The sequence below is a fragment of the Natator depressus genome, chromosome 12 (genome assembly GCF_965152275.1).
Source record: "Natator depressus isolate rNatDep1 chromosome 12, rNatDep2.hap1, whole genome shotgun sequence".
Taxonomy (NCBI): domain Eukaryota; kingdom Metazoa; phylum Chordata; order Testudines; family Cheloniidae; genus Natator; species Natator depressus.
The window spans coordinates 37,967,884-37,994,899 of NC_134245.1; the positions used below are offsets into that span (position 1 = coordinate 37,967,884).

Below are 27,016 nucleotides of genomic sequence, written 5' to 3' on the forward strand. Positions count from 1 at the left end.
AATAGAGGTTTTGCACATTGCTGCATCGTCCCCCAGAATGATAATGTTGTGGCAGGTCACATCCCACCGCAGCGCAGTCTTGCTTCAACAGTTGAGATGCTTCCGTGCATGTCACAAGACGAGAAAGTCTGGACAGTCCTGCAAACGGTAGGGCAGGGAGCAGCCTTGCTGTGCCCCACTCCTCCAGCTTTAGATCTCCGGGTGCCTTACTGAAGTGAATGAATTAATCCTCATAACTCCCTGTTACCGGGGCAGAAACTAAGTCATAGAGACTGTGATTCATTTGTTCTTAAAATCTCTGTTATACTAGCACTAGTGTAGCCAGGGCGCAGGTGCTTTAATCATGGTGTCTGCGGTGGAATAGGTGCTGCTCTGTAAACATGTATGAGTGCTGTATGTCAGGGGTTCTCAACCTTTTTCTTTGAGTCGATGCCCCTCTCCCCCCACATGCTATAGAAACTCCACGGCCCACCTGTGCCACAATAACTGGTTTTCTGCATATAAAAGCCAGGGAAGGCGTTAGGGGGTAGCAAGCAGGGCACTTGACTGGGGCCCCATGCCACAGGGGCCCCCACAAAGCTACATTGCTCAGGCTTTGGCTTCAGCCCTCAGTGGTGGGGCTCAGGGCCCTAGGCTTCAGCAGCACGCGGTGGGGCTTCAACTTTCTACCCTGGGGCAGAGCGAGTCTAATGCTGGTCCTGCTTGGTGGCCCCCCTGAAACCTGCTCATGGCTCTCCAGGGGGCCCCGGACCCCTGGTTGAGAACCACTGCTGTATGTTGATTGCGGGTATTTACTATGTGAGTATATTGGTATAGTTTAGTAGGGAGCTGTAAGGAAAGGCAAGCAGGAAGGAAAAAGATGGCTCAAAATAAGCCAGAAAGGTGTAGTTTGGGAGCAACCAGGCTGCAGGAACCAGGAACAGGGACTACACTGGGGTATTTGAAGAAATTAGTAGGGCTGTCGATTAATTGCAGTTAACTCAAGCGATTAACTAAAAAAAATTAATCGCGATTAATCGAACTGTTAAATAATAGACTACCAATTGAAATTTTAAAAATATTTTTGGATGTTTTTCTACATTTTCAAATATATTGCTTTTAATTACAGCACAGAATACGAAGTGTGCACCGCTCACTTTATATCATTATTTTTGGTTACTAATATTTGCACTGTAAAAATGATAAACAAAAGAAACAGTATTTTTTAATTCGCCTCATACAAGTACTGTAGCGCAATCTCTTTATCGTGAAAGTACAACTTACAAATGTAGATTTCTTTTGTTACATAACTGCACTCAAAAACAAAACAATGCAAAACTTTAGAGCCTATAAGTCCACTCAGTCCTACTTCTTGTTCAGCCAATCGCTAAGACAAACAAGTTTGTTTACATTTACAGGAGATAATGCTGCCCACTTCTTATTTACAATGTCACCATAAAGTGAGAACAAGCGTTTGCATGGGACTTTTGTAGCTGGCATTGCAAGGTATTTACTTGCCAGATATGCTAAACATTTGTACGCTCCTTCATGCTTTGGCCACCATTCCAGAGGACGTGCTTCCATACAGATGACGCTTGTTAAAAAAATAATGTGTTAATTAAATTTGGACTGAACTCCTTGGGGGAGAATTGTATGTCTCCCGCTCTGTTTTACCTGCATTCTGCCATATATTTCATGTTATAGTAGTCTTGGATGATGACTTAGCACCTGTTCAATTTAAGAACACTTTCGCTGCAGACTTGACAAAACACAAAGAAGGTACCAATGTGAGATTTCTAAAGATAGCTACAGCACTCAATCCAAGGTTTAAGAATCTGAAGTGCCCTCCAAAATCTGAGAGGGATGAGGTGTGAAGCATGCTTTCAGAAGTCTTAGAAGAGCAACACTCAGATGTGGAAACTACAGAACCTGAACCACCAAAAAAGAAAATCAACCTCCTGGTGGCATCTGACTCAGATGACGAAAATGAACATGCGTCGGTCCGCACTGCTTTCGATTGTTATTGAACAGAACTCATCATTAGCATGGACGCATGTCTTCTGGAATGGTGGCTGAAGCATGAAGGGACATATGAATCCATAGCACATCTGGCATATAAATATCTTGTGACACCAGCTACAAAAGTGCCATGAGAACACCTGTTCTCGCTTTCAGGTGACGTTGTGAACAAGAAGCGGGCAGCATTATCTCCTGCAAATGTAAACAAACTTGTTTGTCTGAGCGATTGGCTGAAGAAGAAATAGGACTGAATGGACTTGTAGGCTCTGAAGTTTTACATTGTTTTATTTTTGAATGCAGTTATATTTTTGTACATAATTCTACATTTGTAAGTTCAACTTTCACAATAAAGAGTTTGCACTACAGTACTGTTATTAGGTGAACAGAAAAATACTATATCTTTTGGTTTTTATAGTGCAAATATTTGTAATCAAAAATAAATATAAAGCGAGCACTGTACACTTTGTATTCTGTGTTATAATTGAAATCAATATATTTGAAAATGTAGAAAACATCCAAAAATATTTAAAATAGATGGTATTCTATTATTGTTTAACATTGTGATTAATCGCAATTAATTTTTTTAATCACTTGACAGCCCTAGAAATTAGGCCTGCATAGGTTATCATCAGGGTAGGTAAGACTTTAGGTAAGGCAGGTATGTACATAGACTGTTGTTTTAAAAAAAACTTTTTATCTAAATGCTTTGTTTCTAATGCAAAATAAACAATACTTTGTTAAGAAGGCTGTTTTGTCACTGTCAGAGACTCCTGAAGCATTGGTGCCTGAACTCACTTGGATCTGCTGGATAACAACAATTGATGCATAAGGTACTGTAACTCAGGGCCCAGCCTAGGAGTAGGGGAATCATGGGATTCCACCCTGGAATAAGTAAAGGTATGAAGCTCAATACCAGGAGGGGGTATGCTCAGGCCTAATTTACACTAAAAATTATGTTGGTTTAACTACGTCAGTCTGGGATGTGAAAAATCCACACCCCTGAGTGGCATTGTTAAGCCAACCTAAGTAAGTAAGACAGAGCTAGGTTGATGGAAGAATTCTTCCATCAACCTAGCTACTACCTTTTGGGGAGGTGGATTACATACGCCAATGGAGAACCCCTCCCCTCAGCATAAGTAGTGTCTGCACTGAAGCAGTGTAGCTGTACCGCTGTAGTGTTTTAAGTATAGACAAGACCTCAGAGAGGCGACAAAGGGGACAGAGGTGCAGCCAGACCTGTAACCATGACAGTGCCATTTAACGCTGCTCAGAGCAGGTCTACATAAAATGGTTTAAAATGTCAGCAGTTGCTGCTGCCTGATCTATATTAGGGCCTTGGGCTGCAGGGCTAAAAATTTCTGTGTAGACATTTGGGTGAGGGCTGGAGCCCGAGCCTGAACATCTACATGGCAGTTTTTTAGCCCCAGGAGCCCAAGCCACATGTGCCGGAATCAGCTGACCCGGGCCAGCTGTGGGTTTTTTAGCCCTGTGTAAAGATACCCCATATGGTTAAACACTTTGCTTGATCACAGTGCTCAGCTTTTTGCAGGGTTGAGCCTTGAGTCCTTCTGATGAGACTGCCCTGTTACCAGACCTAGAGAGTTCTATCTCAAGAACCAACTCCAAAAATGCTGCATCAGATAGTCACAAAAATTAAGAAACATAAAAGGCAGAAGCAATTTCTCAAGTAACCAGGTCCCAGGCTATTGTTGGTATCACTGGTTGTGACTAGCACCTAGAATTGCACCCAGAAGCAGAGAGAGCCCATGAACAGAATAGAACTCAGGTGTGATATGCTCACAGTGCCCCAGCTCCCTTCACTCAGAAGGCAGGTAGCAACACTCAGCAACAGATTTAGCTTCAGGGTTCAGCAAAAAGGCAACTGAATCTCTTTCTGAAAGGTATGTGAAATGCTGTACCAAACTTGCCAAACTGGTACCTGTTGTACTACATTTTTTAAAATACCTTCAGGGCATGACTGAATCTTAGTATGTGTGTGTACATACCTAACCAAGTGGGCCCGAATTGACCCTTATTGGGGACTGGTTTCAGAGTAACAGCCGTGTTAGTCTGTATTCGCAAAAAGAAAAGGAGTACTTGTGGCACCTTAGAGACTAACCAATTTATTTGAGCATAAGCTTTCATGATGCATCCAATGAAGTGAGCTGCAGCTCATGAAAGCTTATGCTCAAATAAATTGGTTAGTCTCTAAGGTGCCACAAGTACTCCTGTTCTTATTGGGGACTGTGGGCACTAATATACTGCAAACAGTACAAATTAATCAGAATAAATAAATGTATTTGCTACAATTTTTTAAATGTTATGTCCCACATGGGAATACATACTGCTCAAATGAAAACATAGATTTAAAAATCCTCAGATGTCTATTAATTACCAGTTGTGTCTATGGATGGTATATAGGTTTCGGAAGGCTATGAAGGGGCACCATTCTGCCCTCAGCTATGCCCTTGCAACTCTATCCACTTGAAGGGGCTGATGATATCGGTGCAGCTGATTAGAAGCTGGCCAAAGATACATTGTTTTAATTATTTGTCAATTGTCTTAGAAGTTTTATTCTAATGTAACTAAAAGGGGACACTAAATTCAACAGAATGACTAAGTGAGAAGAGATTAAAAGGACTGGGACTGCTCAGTTTAGAAGTGAGACGACTAAGGGAATATATAAATCATTAGTGGTGTAGAGAATGTGAATCAGGAGGTGTTATTTATCCCTTCACATAACACGAGAACCAGAGCAATTAAATTAATAGCCAAAAGGTTTAAAACAAACAAAAGGAAGTATTTCTTCACACAATGCAGTCAACCTGTAGAACTCATTGCCAGGGGATGTTGTGAAGGCCAAAAGCATAACTGGGTTCAAAAAAGAATTAGATAAGTTAATGGAAGATAGGTCCCTTGATGGCTATTAGCCAAGATGGTCAGGGATGCAGTGCCATGCTTTGGGTGTCCCTAAACCTCTGACTGCCAGAAACTGGGAGAGGATGACAGGATGGATCACTCCATAATTGCCCTGTTCCGTTTATTCTGTCCTTTCCCTCCACCCTTTGCTTTGTTTGTTACCTCTTTGTCATGTCTAATGTAGGCCCCAACCCTCCTCCTTGGGGTAGGGTCCTGTCTACCATCTGTCTGTTAAGTACCTACAGTACTATGTTGCTGTAGGAATAATGATGAATATTGTAGACCCAGAAAAGATCTAAATGCAACAGAACAAATCTCCTATATATGTTATACCCTCTGAACAAGTGCAGTGATATTTGATTTCAGTTTACTCTGTTATATAAGCATCTTTACTCTCTGGCATCATCATGTCCTAGATTTTTTTCACCTTTGCTGTTTGAGATTGATAGATTAAGACTACCTGAATGGCTTCAAATGTCTTTGAATTGTAATTAGTTGCAGTTGCAGGGAATTTACCAGAGCTCTTTGAAATCACTCTTGAAAAATACATTTGGTGCTGATGTCAGAATCAAAAGCCTTAGGGAAAGCTTCTCACAGATGTTTAGTATCTTCAGAATTTACTAAAGAGGTGGGCTGCAGTATATAGGATAGGTATTGAGACTGGTGTATTATACTATTCAGACTTTAGGATCAAGAATCAATCATTGGTAAGATCTAATGGGTTCTAGTTTGACAAATTGAAAGCGGAAAAGTTGAAACACTCTTGTTATTTATGTTGAAGTTTGAACTGCCCAGAGCCATGTGTGCTGCCAGACAGTTATTATAACTTATACAAACTTCACAGAAAAGAATTTGAAAGCCTGATTCTAATCACAAGTAGAGCAGTGTAAATCCTTAAATAACTGGATTTACTCCAGATTTATACTGCTGTAACTGTGATTAGAATTGGGCCCTACATCTTTTCAATGATATATCAGAATTTGCTTTTGGCAGAGACAAAATAACTTGCACTTGTCTACAATTTCCTTAGATACTCCTGTGAAAAAGAAAATCAATAAGAATTTGGGTATGAAATTAGAAGAAAGAATATTAAAATTAATCCCCCTATATTTCAGAGGAGTGAGAGGTTTAAAATGACAATTCCAGTTGGTTCTCAGGTTTATGGGTGGTCAACTTTCTTTATTCAACAGATCTTTCAAAGTTGCTTTTTAGTGGAGAATCTTGGTTTGTTTCCATGGGGAATCCCTAGAACACACTGTATGCAACTCTGAAGCAAAACAGTGAGGACAGGATACCAAACATTTGGCAAACTAAACATTTTGAGAACCACACCCAGCTAGAGGGGAAAAAAATTGCTAATGCTGAGCTGGTGGTATACTTTCCATGGCAACACCTTCCAAATGGGGGAATCCACAAATAAACATATAACCAAAACAACATAAAGAAACATATAAACCTTAAGAAATTGTGGCTTTGCTTCAACCACTTGGATTGAATGTTAACAGAGAAGTCCAGAATGGGTTGATTTCTTTTTATGGCTCACACAAACGCCTAGATTTGCTAGGTGATAGCATTGATTACTTGGCTATGTTCCGTCATGACAAGGTGTTGAAAAGTTTTGTTGAGTTTATGTCAGTTTTGGATTATGTTGCAGGCCAGTTTATTGATGTAAACTGTCTAATGCCTTTACTTTTATCAAATGGTATGTAGCGAGTTCTGTATGCTTGTTAGGAAAGCAGCAGCGGATTGTTAAAGGTTGAGCTTCTCTTTGCTTCCAAAGTGTGTGGTTAAGATAGGAATCTGATAAAAAGCAGGTAATTCCAGCTGGCAGGGTAAAGCTAATATGGACTTAATCTTCACTACAGATACACTGTTACTGAAATCTTCTACTCTTTATCAAGCAGGCTCAAAAACTTGGGGAGGTTTTGGATCTTGGACTAACACTAGCATGAGTCATTCAACATGTCTTCATAGGTGACTAGTAAAGAAGTTTATTTGTTAATTTATTTTGACTGAGAAGAAATAAAAAGCACCTGCTCACAAGCTCTGGGTGCCCTGCCAATTACAAAAACAAAATACAAGTGCCATCAGCTGAGCTTTCTCCTCCAGCCGAAGCACCTACTCAAACACTGCCCTCCACCCCATACAGTGGCCAATACCTGAATTCACCTAGTCTAGACGTGATAAATCGACCCCCGAGCACTCTCCCATCGACTCCTGTACTCCAGCTCCGCGAGAGGTGCAAGCGGAGTCGATGGGGGAGCGGCAGCAGTCGACTCACCGCAGTGAAGACACCACGGTAAGTCAATCTAAGTATGTCGACTTCAGCTACGTTATTCACATAGCTGAAATTGCGTAACTTAGATTGATTCCCCCCCCCCCTTACTGTAGACCAGGGCTAACACATACTTCGGAAAATGCTACATACAGTAAATCAATTCACTTAAACTCTTTTGAAGACCTAATAATTGATAAGGTCTGATCTTTCTGATTTTAAAACGAACACACCATCACTCTTCTTCAAACAAATGAACAATGCCTTAATCTTTTTTTTTATATATGTTTTTAAATGGAATAAGTCAAGCTTCCTGAACAGTCCTGCAATACAGTAGAAATAAAACTAGCAGGGTAGCAAGTACAAAACTTTTAAACAGACTGTCATCTTGTGCTAAGAAAACATCTAAAAAAGTCAGAAAAGGGAAAAATACTGTCATCTGACTAATTCAAACTGTGCACTAGAAATAAATTACTAGATTTTTTTTGTGGATCTTTTTCTACATTAACAAGGTCTGGCGCTAAGCTAGGTTCTGGAGAGAGAAAGTATGCATTTTTTCCAGATTAAAAAGTAAAGGACGTTTTTCAATGCTGGTGAAAGACCTATAGTTACAAGTTGTGCCACTTGTTGAATGACTTATCCTGTCTGTTCTGAGAGGATTTAGTGCAGCTTTATTCACTGAAGTTTTCAGAACCAACTTTACATTTTCTGTTCTGTGGAGGACAAAACAAGGAATTGGCTGAAATTAATTCAAATTCATTAGGGTAACATTGCACTTTACATCCTTGTAAAATTATGTTATGAATTAATATGGAATTGCTGAGTGACAAAGAATCTTGGATGTTGTATGTTACATAAGGATTCCATGCTCTGGAAGATTTATACAATACAATAATGCATCACTGCATTTGGAGACCAATCTCACAATAACTGGCTTATTGAAATGCCAAGCAATCAATGGCAGAATATTTATTTTGTGGTTTCAGAGTAGCAGCCGTGTTAGTCTGTATTCGCAAAAAGAAAAGGAGTACTAGTGGCACCTTAGAGACTAACCAATTTATTTGAGCATAAGCTTTTGTGAGCGAAAGCTTATGCTCAAATAAATTGGTTAGTCTCTAAGGTGCCACTAGTACTCCTTTTCTTATTTTGTGGTGTTACCTGCCAAAATGCATTTATGAATGAGGAACTATTAAAGATCTGCATTCTGCTTTGTTTTCTGCCACCCAGGTAAAATAAAGCTGTTTGGTCATTACGCAGGCGAATATAAAGAGTGCTGTTTGATTATTCAATTGAACAAAGTATCACCTTTCTCTATATTCAAACAGGGCCAAAATTGCACTTTTTGAGAAAACGCAACAAAACTAATACATTTACAGAAATGAAAAAAGTATTCTGGATGAAATGCACTTTCTATGTGTAGGGTTTTATTATTTGTTATTACCCTGTGACATGATCTCCATACAAGTGATTAGACATGCCTACCTCATGAGGAGCCCAGCCGTAAGTCATTTGTAGATATGTTAATAGTATTGTATACCACTAAACCCCTTGTGTCACCCAATCTTATTTTGCATTTTAGTAAGGAATTTAATGTGGATCTTCTATACAGCCCATTTGGGGGCTTTGTGTATTTCTATCAAACCCTGTTTTCTTGAATTAATAATTTCAGTGTTTAATCTGTATAAGCCTGATCCAGAGCTCTTTGAAGTCAATGGGAATCTTTCCATTTACTTTGATGGGCTTTGGATCAGGCCCTAAAAGTGGTTTCAGTTACATTTACAAATATGGCTTTCATGGAAATCAGTCAGACCATCAGATAGAAAAAATACTTCTTTTGCACCCTGTGAATGGTTACAATTTAGAATCATAACCAGACCAATGACACCCATTGGCTCTCACTGCACAAATACTGAAGAATGATGTTTTAATCTCACACAACCAGGAGTGAATGAAATAGTCTAGATAACATCAGGCTTTTCCATCTCCAGTTTCTCTCATTCTGTTATCTTTTGAAATTCTACTTTTGTTTTTTTGCAATCTCTTTTCAAGGTCTCAAGTTCCCTGTGTTGGTCTCTACTGCTATATTAGAAAGACAGTGAGAGCAAAACTTATTATTCTTATTGTCTGTGCCCCTCTTTGATAGCCCTCACTGTTGCTAACTCATACAGGTGTTCAGGGCACTATTTTAATCAAAATGAAATATACTCACATGCAGCATTCTTGTTTATCTGAGTGCAGGTGACCATGCTGCAGGGTCTTGCTGGCACCAATCGCTGCCCCCCAATAGTTTTCAGCTGCTTGCATAAATGTGCCAGACTAATTACCTTTATGCTGTTCATTAGTACAATCCTGGCACCTCAGTCAGACTTACAGCCAAAACAGCTTTCAAGAGCCTGGCAACCTATCAACACAAAGCAGAGATAAAAAGCTGTGCAAGTACAGCTTTCAGATAACCAAGTGATCTCCGATCCTTTTTATAAGCCATTCTAACTGCATGGTACACACCTTTCTTTAGGGGGAAAAGAGACAACCACCCTGAACAAACAGTTAAATTTCAACAGCTCCCTGGTCTGGCTTCCTCATTGGTTGTAAAAAAAAATTGGGGGGGGCAGGGCTAGTTGATGATTATTCTGCATGTGCTTTTCATGCCTCCTTTTTTGTCTGGCTCTGCAAACACTGCAGATTTGGAGAAATCATTCTTGTCATATGGAAGGAAAGGTTTCTTATTCATAAATATTACACTTGCTTCAAAAATCTTCATGTTCTGTTACTTTTGTGGCGTTAAATTGATCTTAATTTTGTTTTTATAAAAATCACAAACATGACAATTGCTTGTTACTCAAGCTGAGCAATTTAGAGAAGGCAGCTGGGGCAGGGGAGATATAAAGCCCTTGCAGGAGAACAGATGGAGAAAATATTTTAATACTACATGCCATGCAGTGCAATCTGATGCATTTCAAAGGCTATGAATTTGTTCTTTAGAATTATCTCGATAAGACATCCCAGGAGAGGAGTAGTTTTGTAGTATCTAGAGACAAGGATGAACTTCCCCAGAATCAAGGAAATCTCCCTCACTGTCCCTTTCATGACAGTTCAACCACTGTATCAGCCAGGCAGTACTGTTTCCATTTGGGGGCAGATTTAGGATTTTTCCATCCTGTATTTTTAGGAATAAAAGCACAAACATTCTATTCCCTATTTGTATTCTTTCACATATTTTTTCCAAGAACTCTATTGCTTTATATGACATGACTGTATGTAAATCCCTTCCTTTCATTTCTTCATTTCCCCCTCACAATGCTCAATATTATGACATGGCACTTGGCTTCGGAATCTCTGTGGTGGTACTGATACAACAAGTAGCTTCTGGAGCAGGGTTTCATTCAGGCTAGGTATGCAATCTTGGGCAAGCGTTTCACTTGGTAATGGCTATTCATAATGTTATAAAGTAGCAACCAGGCCTGGATAAAGTGAAGCTATTAGAAACTGAACCCCCTAAACGCCTGATGGCACCTTTCACAGTTCTCAAACAAATGCTTACAGAAATTACATGGTTATGTGCGTATTGTAAGGAGAGTTTCAGGAAGAATGTATTTATAACTGTGTTTAAGGAAGAGGAAAGGTATTTTCTGAGGAAAGTTCCTCAGGGTAAAATAGAGTCATTTATGAATTGGTAGCAACTGTAAGATGTTGATTAAATTGTGAGGTCAAATGTGTGTTGCTTTATTTTGATCTTAGCCCTCAATCCTCCCTATGTTGCTGTATGTTAGAGTCTAATTAGAGGAAGAATGAAGAGGACCTATGTAGGAGACAATAGTCCCTGAGTTCTACCACGCTGTACTGCCCCCTCAATTTGTCGATGTGTGAAACTAAAATACCAAATAAATTAAAGTGTCAGTCTTCATCTAATGTAACTTTTTCCCCACAATAGGACCTAACCAATAGGTCAGAGAGCCCATGACTGGCATGGTTCAGGTCAGATCCTCAGCAACTGAAAAGTCAACATAATTCCACTGAAGTCCATTGAACATAGCTCCATTGAGGTAGATCTGGCATTTTGTATGTCTGTATAACACAAATGGCCATGCAGTTTGGATGTTTTGCAAAATCCTATATGTTAGTATCTACTTCTAAGCTTAGAGCTGCTCCCCAAAATGTCCTTGGCTCCAAGACCTGGTCAACAAAGTTTTGGAGCCAAAGCAAGCTTATTTTTGGCTTCAGCCAAATATGGCTTTGGTTAAGTGCACCAGAGTTTCCAATTTATGCTTCCTGCAGTGAGTCTAGTTTAGCAAGTGGGTTTAAAAATATTTGCTGATCTGTCTTTTCAGAGGCTTCTCATTCCAATACCATATTTTAATCTCTTTCCCAATTAATGAGTTAGATTAATTAATGACTTCAAAGCACTTTGAAGATGGAAAATGCTACATAAGGACTCTTACTATTAATAATTTAAACAAACTTTCTCTACAAAAAGAAATATTAGCAAAAGGAATAAACACACATCTGACCTACTTTTTCTTATGTTTGTTTGCAAACTCCATGCAGTTTTAACCCCACAAAACAATTGCTTCAATTAGTACTGTCCACTCATTATTTTATGATTAGTCTCACAAGATTTGGGGTTCTCTTTAAAGCTCCCTCCCCTCCCGAAGTCAGGGGACTACATGAAAATCTCAGCATTAATTTAAATAGAAAGTAGTTTCTAGCCTTTATGGTTGTAAAATAAAGCTTGGAAAATATGACCACCCCCTGCCCGCGACTCAAAAACAAAAGGCAGATGAAAAGTACTCAGAATGTACTGGTAACCAGCTCTTGATTTTTAGGGGCTGACTCACAATTTTTGAATGCTTGGGCTCAGTAATATTTGTTCAATGCCCATTTTCCCCCCTAAACACTGAGGAACTGTATGCTAGGTCAGGCCAATAGCTTACCTATGACAATGCAGATGTAATAGGAACGGCCAAAATCTGCTCTTATTTACCCGAGTGTAAATTTGTAGTATCTTCACTGACATCCACCGAGTGCAAGTGAGAGAAAAATTTGGTTTATATATTTTGAAGCATAGAGATTCATCACAGGAAAATGGAAGTGAGGAATTATGAACTTTCAGACCTAAAAAAAAATATTTTTTAATTCACTAAAAGTAAACGTGAAGCATTTTTTACAAGTTTTAATGTTCTTTTTAAAATCTGTTGAAGCACCTCCTACTCGGTCTGGCTTCAGGCTAACTGATGCCTCAGTTTCCCCCACTCAGGTCGGATCCCTTGACCTTCCCAGGAAGGATACACTCCCATGCTCAAATTTCCTTCCAGGCACAATTTTATTCTTCAAACATAAAACTTTGGAAAAACCATCAAAACCGAAATTGTTCTTCTGCCCACCACAGGTTATAGATCCCAGGGACTTTTCCCTTTGCCTCTCTCAATGCTGAAAGAAAACACCCTTCCTTTCAGTCACAGAATTATGGAATATCAGGGTTGGAAGAGCCTCAGGAGGTCATCTAGTCCAACCCCCTGCTCAAAGCAGGACCAATTCCCAACTAAATCATCCCAGCCAGGGCTTTGTCAAGCCTGATCTTAAAAACTTCAAAGGAAGGAGATTCCACCCCCTCCCTAGGTAACGCATTCCAGTGCTTCACCACCCTCCTAGTGAAAAAGTTTTTCCTAATATCCAACTTAAACCTCCCCCACTGCAACTTGAGACCATTACTCTTTGTTCTGTCATCTGCTACCACTTAGAACAGTCTAGATCCATCCTCTTTGGAACCCCCTTTCAGGTAGTTGAAAGCAGCTATCAAATCCCCCCTCATTCTTCTCTTCCGCAGACTAAACAATCCCAGTTCCCTCAGCCTCTCCTCATAAGTCAAGTGTTCCAGTCCCCGAATCATTTTTGTTGCCCTCTGCTGGACGCTTTCCAATTTTTCCACATCCTTCTTGTCGTGTGGGGCCCAAAACTGGACACAGTACTCCAGATGAGGCCTCACCAATGTCTAATAGAGGGGAACGATCACGTCCCTCGATCTGCTGGCAATGCCCCTACTTATACATCCCAAAATGCCATTGGCCTTCTTGGCAACAAGGACACACTGTTGACTCATATCCAGCTTCTCGTCCACTGTAACCCCTAGGTCCTTTTCTGCAGAACTGCTACCAAGCCATTCGGTCCCTAGTCTGTAGCGGTGCATGGGATTCTTCCGTCGTAAGTGCAGGACTCTGCCCTTGTCCTTGTTGAACCTCATCAGATTTCTTTTGGCCCAATCCTCTAATTTGTCTAGGTCCCTCTATATCCTATCCCTACCCTCCAGCGTATCTACCTCTCCTCCCAGTTTAGTGTCATCTGCAAACTTGCTGAGCGTGCAGTTCACACAATCCTCCAGATCATTAATGAAGATATTGAACAAAACCGGCCCCAGGACTGACCCTTGGGGCGCTCCGCTTGATACCGGCTGCCAACTAGACATGGAGCCATTGATCACTACCCGTTGAGCCCGACAATCTAGCCAGCTTTCTATCCACCTTATAGTCCATTCATCCAGCCCATACTTCTTTAACTTGCTGGCAAGAATACTGTGGGAGACAGTGTCAAAAGCTGCATCAGGGCCTAGTACAGGAGCCCATTTCCCCTCCCCAACTCCTCTCAGCTGATAGCCCTTTGTTCTTTACAGGGATCACCTGACACACACCCTCCCCCTTCCCAGCATGGTCTGATCACTCAAAAGGACTGAATTGACCCAGCCCCTTGTTACAAATTCACTTATAACAAATGTGGTTTTGAATAGGAAATGTCTTTCCTTGCTGAAACTGGTTTTTGTTCATCATGCACACGTACTTCAATTTGTTATTGTAGGGTTGCTCATCATGAATGCAAAGCTGAAGGTGTTGGTTTTATGCCCTTTAATCTCATTTGCTTTCGTGTTCTACTGAGGTTGATTTATCTGTGGTATTTTTCTTTCTAACCTAACCTACTGCTTAGGGTGAGTTGGCTGCAGGGGTGAAAGTAATTTAAAGGACTTACTGATATGCCGAAGTCCTGGGCAGGGGGGCGGGGCCTCAACCGGAAGGGGTGGGGCCTTTAAATCCCCAGGCCCTTTAAATCGAGATTTAAAGGGCCTGGGGCTGCGGTAGCAGTGGCTGGGAGCCCCGGGCTCTTTAAATCACCGACGGAACCCCATGGTAGCGGTAGCGGCCGGGAGCCCCGGGGCTCGGGCAATGATTTAAAGGGTCCGGGGCTGGGAGAGTCCCGGGCTCCTGGCCGCCGCCGCGACCCCAGAGCTCTGGCAGTGATTTAAAGGGCCCGGGGCTCGCTGTGGTAGCAGCTTCCGGAGCCCTGGGCCCTCTAAATTGCCACCAGAGCCCCGGACCGCCACCGCTACCACGGGGCTCCAGCAGTGGGGCTCTGGCGGCGATTTAAAAGGCCTAGGGCTCCGGCCACTGCCGGGAGCCCTGGGACCTTTAAATTGCCGGCTTGGGGAAGCTGCCCCCTGCCGGTATGGTTGACTATGTACCACCGGACCGGCTTACTTTCACCTCTGGTTGTCTGTTAATACATTGCTTCACTACCTGAGCCGCTAGCCTGGAATCAAGGTGCCTACAGGCCACATGAAGTCAATGAGAGTTCTGCCTCCCAAAAGGGTTGCAAGATCAGGCCTTTAAGCATGCTCACAGTTATGAGTGTTTGAATGCCTGCTGTGTCCCTGAATTGTGCGCAATGGAGACACACTCTTTCTCTTCATGGAAAACTTAAAATCTGTTGTCGTCATTGTCAATTTCACTTTTTCTGGGTGTACTTTTCAGATTGCACGGGGCAAAGCTGATGCAATTAATTAAATATTTGCTTTCTTTCAACATACAACAGGGTAGTGCCATTATGTAAGCCCCGGCCAGCTCCAAACCCATGATATTAGTCAGAGGAAAATAGTGCCCGAATTAGGATTCCACTGGTTTGGAATTGTCCCACTTGGTTTAGGACTGAGAGAGGAAGAAATGTTACGAATATTCTTCTTCATGTACCAGGACTTGGAAACAACAGGTGCCCACCCACAGATCATACCAGCACTTCTCTGAAGCTACTATCTTTTTCTCACAAGCTCAGCTTTCATTCAGAAAAGAAGATTCAAGCTGTTATGGTTGTAAAGAAAACCTCAAAATAAATGAACTGAGGGCTTGTCTACACTTGAAACGTGACAGCAGTGTAGACCTGGCCTGAGTGTAACAGATACAGAGATGAGTCTGCGGAGAGTCTGGAACAATAGCTCTGCAAGGGCTGAACTGCCCCATTGATATCAATGAGGTGTTAACTCAGATGCTCAGTGATTATAATTTGAAAGTCAACATCATTGGCTATTTAATTATGCATGAAAGAGAAGAGAGGGTGAGTCACAGATGTGCACAGTTTACTCTGAGTAATGTCTCATTTCCATGCCATAAGTAGGTGATGTTGGGGAGGTGCCAACACTTTTTTTCCCCCAGTCAAGAAGGAACCAAACCCAGGAACCCGGGAGAAGCCCAGTGAAACCAAGCAGCACCAACAATTACAGTCAGTATATTTGCACAACCTACTGTGAGCCATGTCTCATTAAGGTGATTCTCATGAGTGGAGCTTTCTTGTTCAGTGTGATCCCTGCCATGCAGAGACGACCTGTACCTGACAATGATGTTGGGGCAGAGTGAGGGCAATGGCTTCAGCAGATGTTACTGAGCATGCTCCGTCTGCGTGAACATGCTCAGTATAAGCCAAGCTGCAACTCTGGGGGAGCACGTGATCTGCCATCATTATTACAGACTGAATTAGTTCTGTTAAAGTAATCCTACTCAATTAGTCCTATTAAAGTAATCCTGAGTCTTCAACTTTCCTACAGAGAGCTGGCAAAGGATGATATAAATTTCATTGTTCACAGCTGTTTCTCTCAGGCCTTGATCCTGCTTGGTATGCAATTGTGAGTGCAAAGATGTTGCACTCCAAACAAGCAGGAGTGGAAGCTAGATGCTGGCACAAGGAAGGGTAACCATGATGCTTAGGTTGTGTCTACACTGCCCCAGTTCAGACTCTGGGGGTGTGAATAGAAGTGTGCCCCAAAGGGCTGCATTGTACCTCGCCCATGTGGATGCTGCTTCGAGATTGGATTGATGTAGTCCTGTTTGAAGAGAATTATGTTAACGTGAACTAGCAAACTTTTAGTTCGGGCTGCAGCATCCATGCGGGGGAATTACAGGAAGCAGTTTGGAGTACATTGCTGTTCACAACCCTGCAGTCCAAACTGTGGGGCAGCATAGACAAGCCCTTAGTCTTCTGCACTGAAGTCTCAAGCCTTCAGCATAGCAGTTTCTTTATAAGTAAGCAGGGTAAAAAGCTGGTGGAAACAAGGGGCATCCAAAGAGTTTAGCATTTCCTTCATTGGCCTCACCACTATTGCCCGGTAAAAGTAACCTCATGACTCACGTCCTTAACTCCCTATACTAACTTCCCATAGAATTCTGAATCAAGCTCAGGGTCTCAATTCTTATCTTCAAGGTGCTCCATGGCCTGGACCCAGGACACCTAAAAGACCATCTAAAACTCTTGGATTAAGATCGCTCCTCTACCACAATGAAACTTTCCAGAATAACAGTACAGCTGGTCTGTGCAAGAGACAGAACTTTCTCCAGGGCCTATGGGCCATCCCAGACTGGAACGAACCCTCCCAGGAACTGACCACCACAATCCTCGCCATCTTCTGCTCCAAATGCCTTTTCTTTAACATTGCCTTCTCTAACGTATCTCTAAAAGCAAATAAATCCATACCTAAACGAGACACTCCACTGCACATGGTTCTTCCCACCCCTGGCAAGAGGATGAAAGAACAAACAACACATGACAGATGTTGGTCATATTGCTTAATGCATGACTGGAAGTCCCTCAGAATCCATAGTGATATAAGAGCCTACATAGAATAAAACAGCTGCATATGTTAGCAGTGTCCTCATTAACATGGGATCTGATTCCCCTGTGCTCCCTTCGTGCTCAAGACGTTGTTTCAAACTCAGCACTTTAGGGAATAGTTACTCGTGAGCAGTTATTTTAAGGGCACAATATTTTACTGTTAGAAAGACAGTTAAAGCGAAGGAAATAGACACTTAAAACAATGATCAGAAGAAAAGAAGCAATGGCTGCTCAAACTTCCTGGGTACATTTTAGATCTTAGGATCATAGAAATGTTGGGCTGGAAGGTGACCTTGAGCAGTCATCAAGTCCAGCCCCTTGTGCTGAGGCAGGATCAAGTAAACCTAGATCATCTCTGGCAGGGGTTTGTCCCACCTGTTCTTAAAAACCTCCAGTGATGGAGATTTGACGACCTCCTTTGGAAGCCTATTCCAGAGTTAAGCTACTCAGAGGGCACATCTTCACTAGCAACCTTAAAGCACTCTAGTAGCTCTAAAAAAACCCACCTCCACGCGGGCAATAGCTACCAGCACTGGGGCACTGTCTACATGGGCACTTTATAAGCACTGAAACTTGCAACACTCAGGGGGTGCTTTTTCACACCCCTGAGCGAGAAAGTTGCGGTGCTGTAAAGTGCCAGCGTAGACAAGCCCTTACAGTTAAAACGTTTTTCCTAATATCTAACCTACATCTCCCTTGCTGCAGATTAAGCCCATGACTTCTTGTCCTGCCTTCAGTGGACATGAGAACTATTGATTCCTGGCCTCTGCATAACAGCCCTTAACGTATTTGGAGACTGTTCTCAGGTCCCCCCGCCGTCTTCTTTTCCTCATAGGCATAGATGCTGACCTTCTAGTGTGTCGGGGGGGGGTGCTCTCCCTGGCTCCGCCCCAGCTCCCCCCACTCCACCCCTTCCCCAAACCCCACCTCCATCCTGCCTCTTCCCGTCCCCGCTACGCCTCTTCGCATCCCGCCCCTGCCCCGCCTCTTCCTGCCCCCGCCCTGAGCACCCCCCACCCTTGCTCCTCCCTCTTCCCCACTGCATACCCAGTGCGTCCTGCGCACCGTGGAACAGCGGATCCATGGCGGGCGGGAGATGCTGGGGGGAGGAGGAGTCACTGATGGGGAGCTGCCAGTGGGTGCTAAGGACCCACCATTTTTTTTACATTTCTCTGGTATCTGAAATCAAGGGGGCTACTCATGGGCAAACAGTTATGCATGTGCATGTTTGCAGGACTGAGGCCTACGAGACTCAATTGCTGCTTAGGGTAAGGCCATGTCTGCACTCCAAACTTTGGTCCATGCAAGTTACGGTAGCGTACAGCTACCAGAGTTTGTATATCGCTCATGTGCATGTATATTTGGCCGCTTGCATTCGTGCTGCACATACTCACCAGGAGTGCTTGTATTGTTGCAAAGTGAGGTGCAAAGTCCAGTGTGACACAAGCTGCCATCTGGTGCAATGCCCTTTGGGAACTTTTCATAATGTGTTGTGGAATAGAAATGACTTGGCCAGGCATCTCTGAGAGCCAGCGATCAAGTTCCCAGCATGCAACTTTCTCCATCCCATAATGCCATCCAAGTCCCATAATTTTGATGCCTTTTTTTTTAATTCCACAAACGCTTGCAGCATTTTTCGGTGTCCCCCACCTCTGACACAAGTATGGAGCCTCCAAAGCGCTGTAGTAGCCTCATTAACATTGCAAATCGAGGACACTTGATTATTCCGTTTTTCCAGACCTGCAAGAAGTAGCACAACACCAGAGGACACAACAATTTATTGAAGGACAGTTTGTTGAGGGACATAGTGTGACGGACGGACAGTTTCCTGCAACATCCTGGGCAAACCTTATGGAATTAAGATAAACTTTACTGAACTAAATTAAACCTGATTGAATTAGGTTTAATACTTTTCTGATCCATTGTATTAAAAATACAATTGTGTATGTGCTAGTGTGGAATTGTATGTAACTCCTCTAAGAGGAGGAGGATGCTCATGAAATTTCTCTGGTTATTAGCCCCTTTGAAGCCACCCTCTGGAGAGGTATGCTTATACTAGTTCAAACTGGATTCTCCAGGGACCAACAAACAAAGAAACGACTAATGGATCAATAGCCTGGCTTTACACAGTCTGAAGGACTTCTTCCTGATCAAGCAAATGGACAGGATGTCTGGTCCGCAGAGGGCCCCAATCCTTAGGGAAGGGTTGGAAGAAATGGGCCTATTGAGGCCCCACAAGACTGTGTGTGCCTGTTCTGAGTTGAAGCTGTTATGAACTTGAGCCCACAAGGAAACCCATTGGGTGGGGTGTTGAAGAACGGCTCCTGCAAGAGCTCATGTTGGGGTTGGGGTGATCTCTGGTAAGCTTATTAGCATGCATGCAGGTTCTTTTATTGTTTTTAATGTTTTCTCTGCAGTGCTTGTACCCTAAGAATAAAATGGGCTTGCACAGAAAGAGTTGTGTAGTAACTGTAACTGGGCAGTCACACTGTTAACCGTCTCTGTAGAGAAAGCAAGCAGGCCTGCTTGGGCAGCCTGTCTCTGCTGAGAATAACACAGTGATGGCAGGGAACCTGCTCAGCCTGGAGATAATCCAGTCAGAAGGGAGAGCAATACGTGTCTCCACCCAAGAGAGGTGATGGCCAGGGGAGCCAGAAGCCTGAGAGTGGGTGTTCTTGGTGGACCAGTGAGGGGAAATACCAGTGTAGTTGCCCTGAACTGGGACACATAATGGAAAACAATTCAAGGTTGTTGGTGGCATTCACAGCAGCTGGAAATGGTGAAGCGCCACTTCTGGGCCCAGGAAGCAAGCACTGACTGGTGGGATCCCATTATAATGCAGGTTTGGGACAATGAGCAGTGGCTGCAGAAATTTCAGATGCGAAAGGTCACATGCCTGGATCTGAGTGCTGAGCTCACCTGCCCTTCCCCCCCGCATTGTCCTCCTCACTGTTCACAGTAGGGGTCTCTGTCTCCTCCAAGGTATCCTTGTTGGTCTGTGGTACTGGTGGGGTCTCTGCCAAGTATGGTATGCAGCTCGTTATAAAAGCAGTAGGTCTGTGGTTCAGTACCAGATCTATTGTTGGCCTTGCTGGCCTTGAGGTATGCCTAGCGCAGTTCCTTCACTTTCACGGAACACTGCTGCTGATCCCTGTCATACCTCTTTGCCTGCATCCCCTGTTCATAGATGCCAGTGTTTCTACATCTGGTCCCTAGCTGTGCTTGCACAGCCACTTCTGCCCACAGGCCCAGGAGATCCAATATCTCTTGTCTACTCCAGGCAGGAGCGTGTCTAGTGCAAGGACCCAGCATGGTCAGTTGGGCAGTTGCACACAACAAACGAGAGCTGCTAAGTGTGCTCACCAAGGTGGGCAATCAGGAAAAGGCATTTCAAAAACATGTGAGGTGTCTTAAAGGGGGAGAGGGATGGTCTCCACTCTTGTGAGCCCCCGGGCAGTGGAGTTTAAAATAGTGACCAGTGTCACAGGGAATGGGGCATTGTGGGACAGCTGCTGAAGGATTGACAGGGTCCATGCAGGTCATGCAGTATCTACACTCGCATTGCTTTGACCTCAGTAGGTCAACCATGGCTCCATGCGATTGGAGAGGCGGTTCTACTGTGTCACTGAGACATATTTGAGCTTAGACACGTGCGCAAATAGGTCAACGCAAGGTGACTTACATTAGCCTATTGTAGTGTAGTTTAAGAGTGAAATACATTTAGCAGAGGTGTGGAAGCAGTACTGAAATTGCAGGAGACGCTGCAGGTTGCGATTGAGGTGCACTGACAGATATGACTGTGGGAATCCAGGATTTCAGTATCATGGATGTTTCAGATCAAACAGATGTGACTTAATAGTCAAGGCTTACAAATCTCATTAGCAGTCATAAGATGATATTACAGAGCTCTGTTTCAAAAATGCATATTATGTATTTTGTGATATTTTGATTGAACAGCTTTGCTTTTAACGTGCACCGTATGTCAGTTCAATGTATTGCGACAGCACAATGTGCCTAGGACCATGTGTATGCTTCTTCCTGGGTGTAAGGTTTATTATCCAGAAACTTAATAAAGTTAACTGAAACAAAAATCTCCAAATATAGGTCATATTCAGATGCCATCAGTGATCCTAACTGCAAGTTCCTGACCACAGATTTTATGCATGGTCAAAGAAAACATCCCTAAAGAGATGTTGTAGCTAATGTTCTGCAGCTGCTCATATTCTCTTATCACCTCTTCTCTTTTCCGCCTATGTTGGGTTTTCATCTGCCCACAAATACCAGTTGTGAATGCCTGTCACTTGTTTAAACAAATGCCCTGGAAGAGTACATCTGTCTCTTTGGCAACCTTTGTTCTCCTGGTGCTGGTACAGTTGCAAAACTGTGTGCACAGAGAGTTAATTTTTTACCTCTGATAGTATGCTAGGCCTTGTGATTTTTTTAAGAGCAAGAAAGGGAAACTGATGAATGAGATACCAACTGGTGCCAGACATGGTGATCCATACTGGATATGTTAGAATAGCAATTTTCCCAGGAAGTTCTTCTCAAATGAAAGCTAAAACAAGGGGGAAATAAAACAGATGTAATCTGTGAGCAAATGATTTTTAATAGCACTGTAGATAAAAGTTAGCCTCTCTCTCTCTCTCTCTCTCTCTCGCCAAAAAAAAAAAAAAAAAAAAAAAAAGTGGGCCAAAATTTGGCCTTTTGAGTTCAAATAACAAATCAGGTATTGTTATCTGAGTGGGAATAACAAAGCATCTTCTGGTAAGACACATTTGGATCTATATAAATAAAGAATACAATTAATATCCTGAAATTCTCACTCATTTTTCACTCCTGTTAAAGTCTATTGGAATTTGACCCAAGTTAAAAACTGAGATCCAGATCAGGCTCTGTTGATCTGAGCGCAGAGGAGGTCTCCAAGGTGGATTCCCCACAGCTTGCATGGAGGAGGTGGGAGGATCAGTTACCTCTTCCCTGTGTCACCATCTATCACCACTCCTTCCCATACCCTTCACAGGAATCCCTCTCTGGCTGTGTGGATACATATGAACAGGGAGAGATGTGGGTGCTGAGATGGCAAGAGTGAGATGGAGATTGCTGTATTACTGTCTTAACAAAAGCTTTCATAAGAAAAAGCAAATGGGCACTGATGATTATAAAAATAACACTTCACTTCCCAGTAAACTGGGTGAAAAACCCTTAATGGAGTTAATATACTTTTATACTACCACCTAGTGGCCACATTTTGTTTTCAATAATAAGAGGTCCTAGATATTTCTTTACAAACCCAACGCACAGTGAGGTATACAGGACAACAGAGCCACATTCAGCCAAATGCAGCAAGCTATTGTAACTCATCTGGTAGCTTTGAAGCCAAAATCAACGATGACATAAATGGTGGTATAAATAGGTAGTAAGATGGGTGTTGGGGTAAAGTACTGTAACTCGTACAGATTTGGCATTCAGTGGCTGTGCAAAACGTGTGGAACTGATATGCCAAGGGAGGAGCAAAATAACTAACAGGAAGGTGTATGAGGGTGCTGCACAAATGCACCTTCTTCAGAGTCTGGCTGTGAGCTTCAATGCTCTTCTCATGCACAACTGTTTCATACTAGACATGCTTATGTGCTATATGGTTACTTTAGAAGAAGCCCTACACCCTGGTACCAGACACTTCTCTTCAAGGCAGTGATCTTATCAGTTCTCTACCTTCACCCACCACTAAGCCTGTCACACGAGCATCAGCTCCAGTCACACCTCGGTACTACTGGTGCACTGGTGCTACTTTTGGGGCAGCAAACGTTGCGACTGGGCTCTGCCTGATGCCCGCTGCTGTCATCTCTGCTCTTTGGAGCAACTCTTCTAGGGTCCCTCAGCTTGCTTGCTTCCTTCTCTCTCCTCATGACGATCCCCAATGATGCCTCACAGGTTTTCTTGCCTGTTGCTGTCTCTAACGTGCAGGTCTGTTGAAGTGCTGCACCTTTCTACCAGGCTATTGCTGCTCACTTCCTCCAGGATCCCCTTGCTTGAGCAGTGCATTGCCCCAGATCTCTCTGCCACAATAACATGCAGAGTGCTGCTAACCCCAGAGCTCTTATTATCACTCTATTTACTATTGTTGCACAGGGGCAGTGTGCTGCTGAAGAACAGAGCTAAGGATGGAGAGCACTCCCTGGGGCCAGTTCTTTGCTGCACCCTGGTACTTCAGTAGAGCAGGTGAAAACATCCCTGGGTAACACTCCCCATGTGAGTGTGCCCCAGCCAGCAGTGAGCTGCTGCAATGGCCATATGCTTTCCTCTGCATTCCTAGTCCCTGGTGCAGGGAGAAACCAGATGCAGCAAATGGAGGAAATACTGGTGACTGGAACACATTGCATTCTTACTCTCCAGGGCTGGTGGATAACCCCTAAAGGGACATTTTTTTTTTTTACCGGAGCTTAAACGAGAGCAGTCCTGCTGCTTCTCTGACTTATGCCAGAGCCCACGAGGGCCCTCAACAGTTTGAGAATATGGGGAAAACAAAGGTATTTTAAAGCCACCTTTGCCTAATCCCCAAGTCATGCTCCAAACACGCGAATGGAGCAATGGAAACCTAAGCCCAGTGTGTTATTTTTGCCAATTCCTACTGGCAGCCTGTCTTTCGGCAATATGCTGAACCTTGCTAAATGCTGCCGTTCTGTTGTTCTTCACTCAGCACACAGTCAACCTGTGGAACTCCTTGCCTGAGGAGGTTGTGAAGGCTAGAACTATAACAGGGTTTAAAAGAGAACTGGATAAGTTCATGGAGGTTAAGTCCATTAATGGCTGTTAGCCATGATGGGTAAGGAATGGTGTCCCGAGCCTCTGTTTGTCAGAGGGTGGAGATGGATGGCAGGAGAGAGATCATTAGATCATTACCTGTTAGGTTCACTCCCTCTGGGGCACCTGGCATTGGTCACTGTCGGTAGGCAGGATACTGGGCTGGATGGACCTTTGGTCTGACCCAGTATGGCCATTCTTACGTTCTTATTTGTTTGTTTTTTTTTTTTTTTTGAAGCAGCACAAGTTCTGCAAGATCCAATAACCTGCCCACAGGGATGAAAATGTTGGAGTTTTCTTTAAACACACATTAGGATCTGCAATTGACTTACAATCCACCATTTGGACATGGGTAGACTTCTTAGGGAGACTTGGGAAGGGAGTGATAGAAGGCAATGTGTCAATATGTGACAGGCTTGATGGTGGAGGACCTGTAGGTCTCATAGAGTTAGCCAGCCTGCTGCCAGTTTTACAAGCTCAGTCAAGTGGCTCTTTGAATTGACAAATCTGAAGGGGTTTAAAAACACAAGACACAACACTGGGTTTTGCAAAACCCCTGCGATATCAGACCAGGAACAGAAAAATGGGTACAGTCCGGGTTTCCAGCAATAACCACAGACAGAAGCCCCCGTGTGACTCAGCATTGGTTGTTAAGCATTAAACCTCACCGAGCCCTGTGATGAAGTCATGGGAAAATCTCCCTACTCCACAACTCAGTGCGAGAGCGCCGCACAACGCGGTGCCAGTGTGTGAAAACATCATAATGCTGCACGATGATGTCATGTCACGTCATGTCATGATGTCATGATGCCCCAGCTCAAGGTGATGAGATTTCATGGACTCCCAAAATTCATCCCTCTGGGGGACATGGGGATGTATTCACCCAAGAGTAGTACCTAACGGGCATGAAATGGGGCTAACTACCCGCCCCAGCTTTCACAGAAGACGATCCAGGGCTCCTTTGGACTACAACTCCCAGCAGTTACGGCGACACGTTATGGTACTACACCTCCCAGCCTGCCCCACGGGAGCGCCGGCCACAAGGCAGCGCGCTTTGGCTTCTGGGAGTTGTAGTCGACATTGGCCGTGCGGCGGTTCAGGGCGGTTGCGAGGAGGCTTCTCTGGGCGGCTGCGCAGCCTCCCGGGGAGGACGGGGGAAGCAGTGGGAGCGGCGCGGCGGCGCCTGCGCAGTGAAGACGCGGAGATCTCTCGCGAGGAAGGACGCCATTATCGCAGCCGCTCGACAAACACCACGAGAATTCGCCACCACACACGGTAACCGCGGCTTCCCGCGGCCGGATGGCTCGGGCCGGCTGCTGTTGGGCCCGAGGGCCGCGGCCCAGCACGGCTTCCCCGCTGCTCACGGCGTCGGCCAGGCAACCGGGCCGCGAGCGAGAGGCTCAGGGAGGGGCCGAGCCGGGGGGGGCTCTGCCCCCGCCCCTACGGTTTGCGGGCGCTGGCGAGTCTCCGCCCCTCCCCCATGGGGCTGCTGGCACCGTGGTGGGGTCTCCCCGGGGGGCTGCAGCCGTCACGTCCGGGGCTCTGGCGGGGGGGGTGTCTCCGCCTTGACCCCCCTCCCCCGGCACTAGGCCCCTCACCGCACTGTGGGGGAGGGGCAGTTCTCTGCCTACCCCACTGCTGTCGTCCCCCCCCCACGAGTCCTACTGGGAGGGGTGGGGCTCAGCCCCCCCAGGCCCATTGGGTTGCAAGGCTAGCATTGAGGGGGGAGCAGCCTACATTTCTCCTTCCCCCATGAGTAGCACTAAAATGGGGGAGCTGTTCCCACCACCGGTTTTGTGATGGTCTTTCTGAGAGGGCTGGTGTGAGGCAGATGTAATCCCACCCCCGCTCTCCCAATGTGGCACACACACTGCGTTGCCAGTGAGTTTTTAGAAGGAATGCCTGTTTCTCTAGGTGCATCTTCTACCCCCATAATAGATTGTAAATAAAACTAGAAGGGGTGTTGGCGCCCTTTACCCACCCCAGGTGTCACTTGTGGACTTCTGTAATGGAAAGGGGTTTGGGCTTGCACATACAAACACTTGATTGCAAAAATTATATAGCTGGGCATGTTGTTCTTCATGCAGGTGAATGACCTTTTCCCTGCTCTCCTCATTTGAGTTGATATTTTCTGAATCAGTCTGCACTTAGCCATCAGACATTTTTTTCCTCTTGTCTTTGGAATATTAAGATGTTTTAAAAGATTTTTTTTTCCTTATATGGTGAAAAGTATGAAACTTATAACCAAATATAGTCAATTAATTCTGCTAGGGGGCTATATAGTTTGTATACTCGTTTATTTTTAGTATTCCCAAGAGAAGAGTTTTGTTTATCTTTTAACAGAAGCACAAATTTAAAGGGGCATTATGAACTTAAAAAAATATCATTTTCTGAAAACTGTTTGCCTACTATTTTTACTGATAACACTTCATATTACTGTAAGGGAAAGTTTAGAGCTTTTTTTTGGCTACTTCTCCAATTAGTTTACTTTGTTTAACCTTCCTTTCTGAATAGTAAATTTCATTTAATTATAAAAAGAAAAGGAGTACTTGTGGCACCTTAGAGACTGGCAAATTTATTTGAGCATAAGCTTTCGTGATTAAGTGAGCTGTAGTTCACGAAAGCTTATGCTCAGATAAATTTGTTAGTCTCTAAGGTGCCACAAGTACTCCTTTTCTTTTTGCGAATACAGACTAACATGGCTGCTACTCTGAAACCAGTTTAATTATAGTTTCCCTTCTTTTTTAGGTCTTTCACACAACATACACAGAGAGAGAAATACTTAAAAAATGGCTGTAAAACAGTGGTTCTCAAACTTTTGTACTGGTGACCCCTTTCACATAGCAAGCCTCTGAGTGTGACCCCCCCTTATAAATTAAAAACACTTTTTAATATATTTAACACGATTATAAATGCTGGAGGCAAAGTAGGGTTTAGGGCAGAGGCTGACAGCCCGTGACTCCCCATCTAATAATCTCATGAGCCCCCTGAGGGGTCCCAACCCCCAGTTTGAGAACCTCTGTTGTAAAACCATCAAAATATGCAGGGATAAGGGTGGTACTTGAAACTATTTTTAAGTTTTGAACACCAGAAGTTAAGTTGAGT

General features: G+C 43.8%; 1 protein-coding gene across 2 annotated transcripts in view; it reads left to right on the top strand.

The window, feature by feature from the left end:
* Positions 1-27,016, top strand: part of BANP (BTG3 associated nuclear protein) — a 265,439-nt gene continuing 238,423 nt past the window's right edge. Inside the window, exons 1-2 of one of the 2 annotated variants that reach the window (XM_074968886.1) lie at positions 1-147; positions 2,763-2,828. The gene's annotated coding sequence lies outside the window, so the exon portion shown is untranslated. Of the gene's footprint in view, positions 148-2,762; positions 2,829-25,075; positions 25,187-27,016 lie in introns of those variants that run through there. The other variant, XM_074968885.1, reaches the window with a different exon arrangement.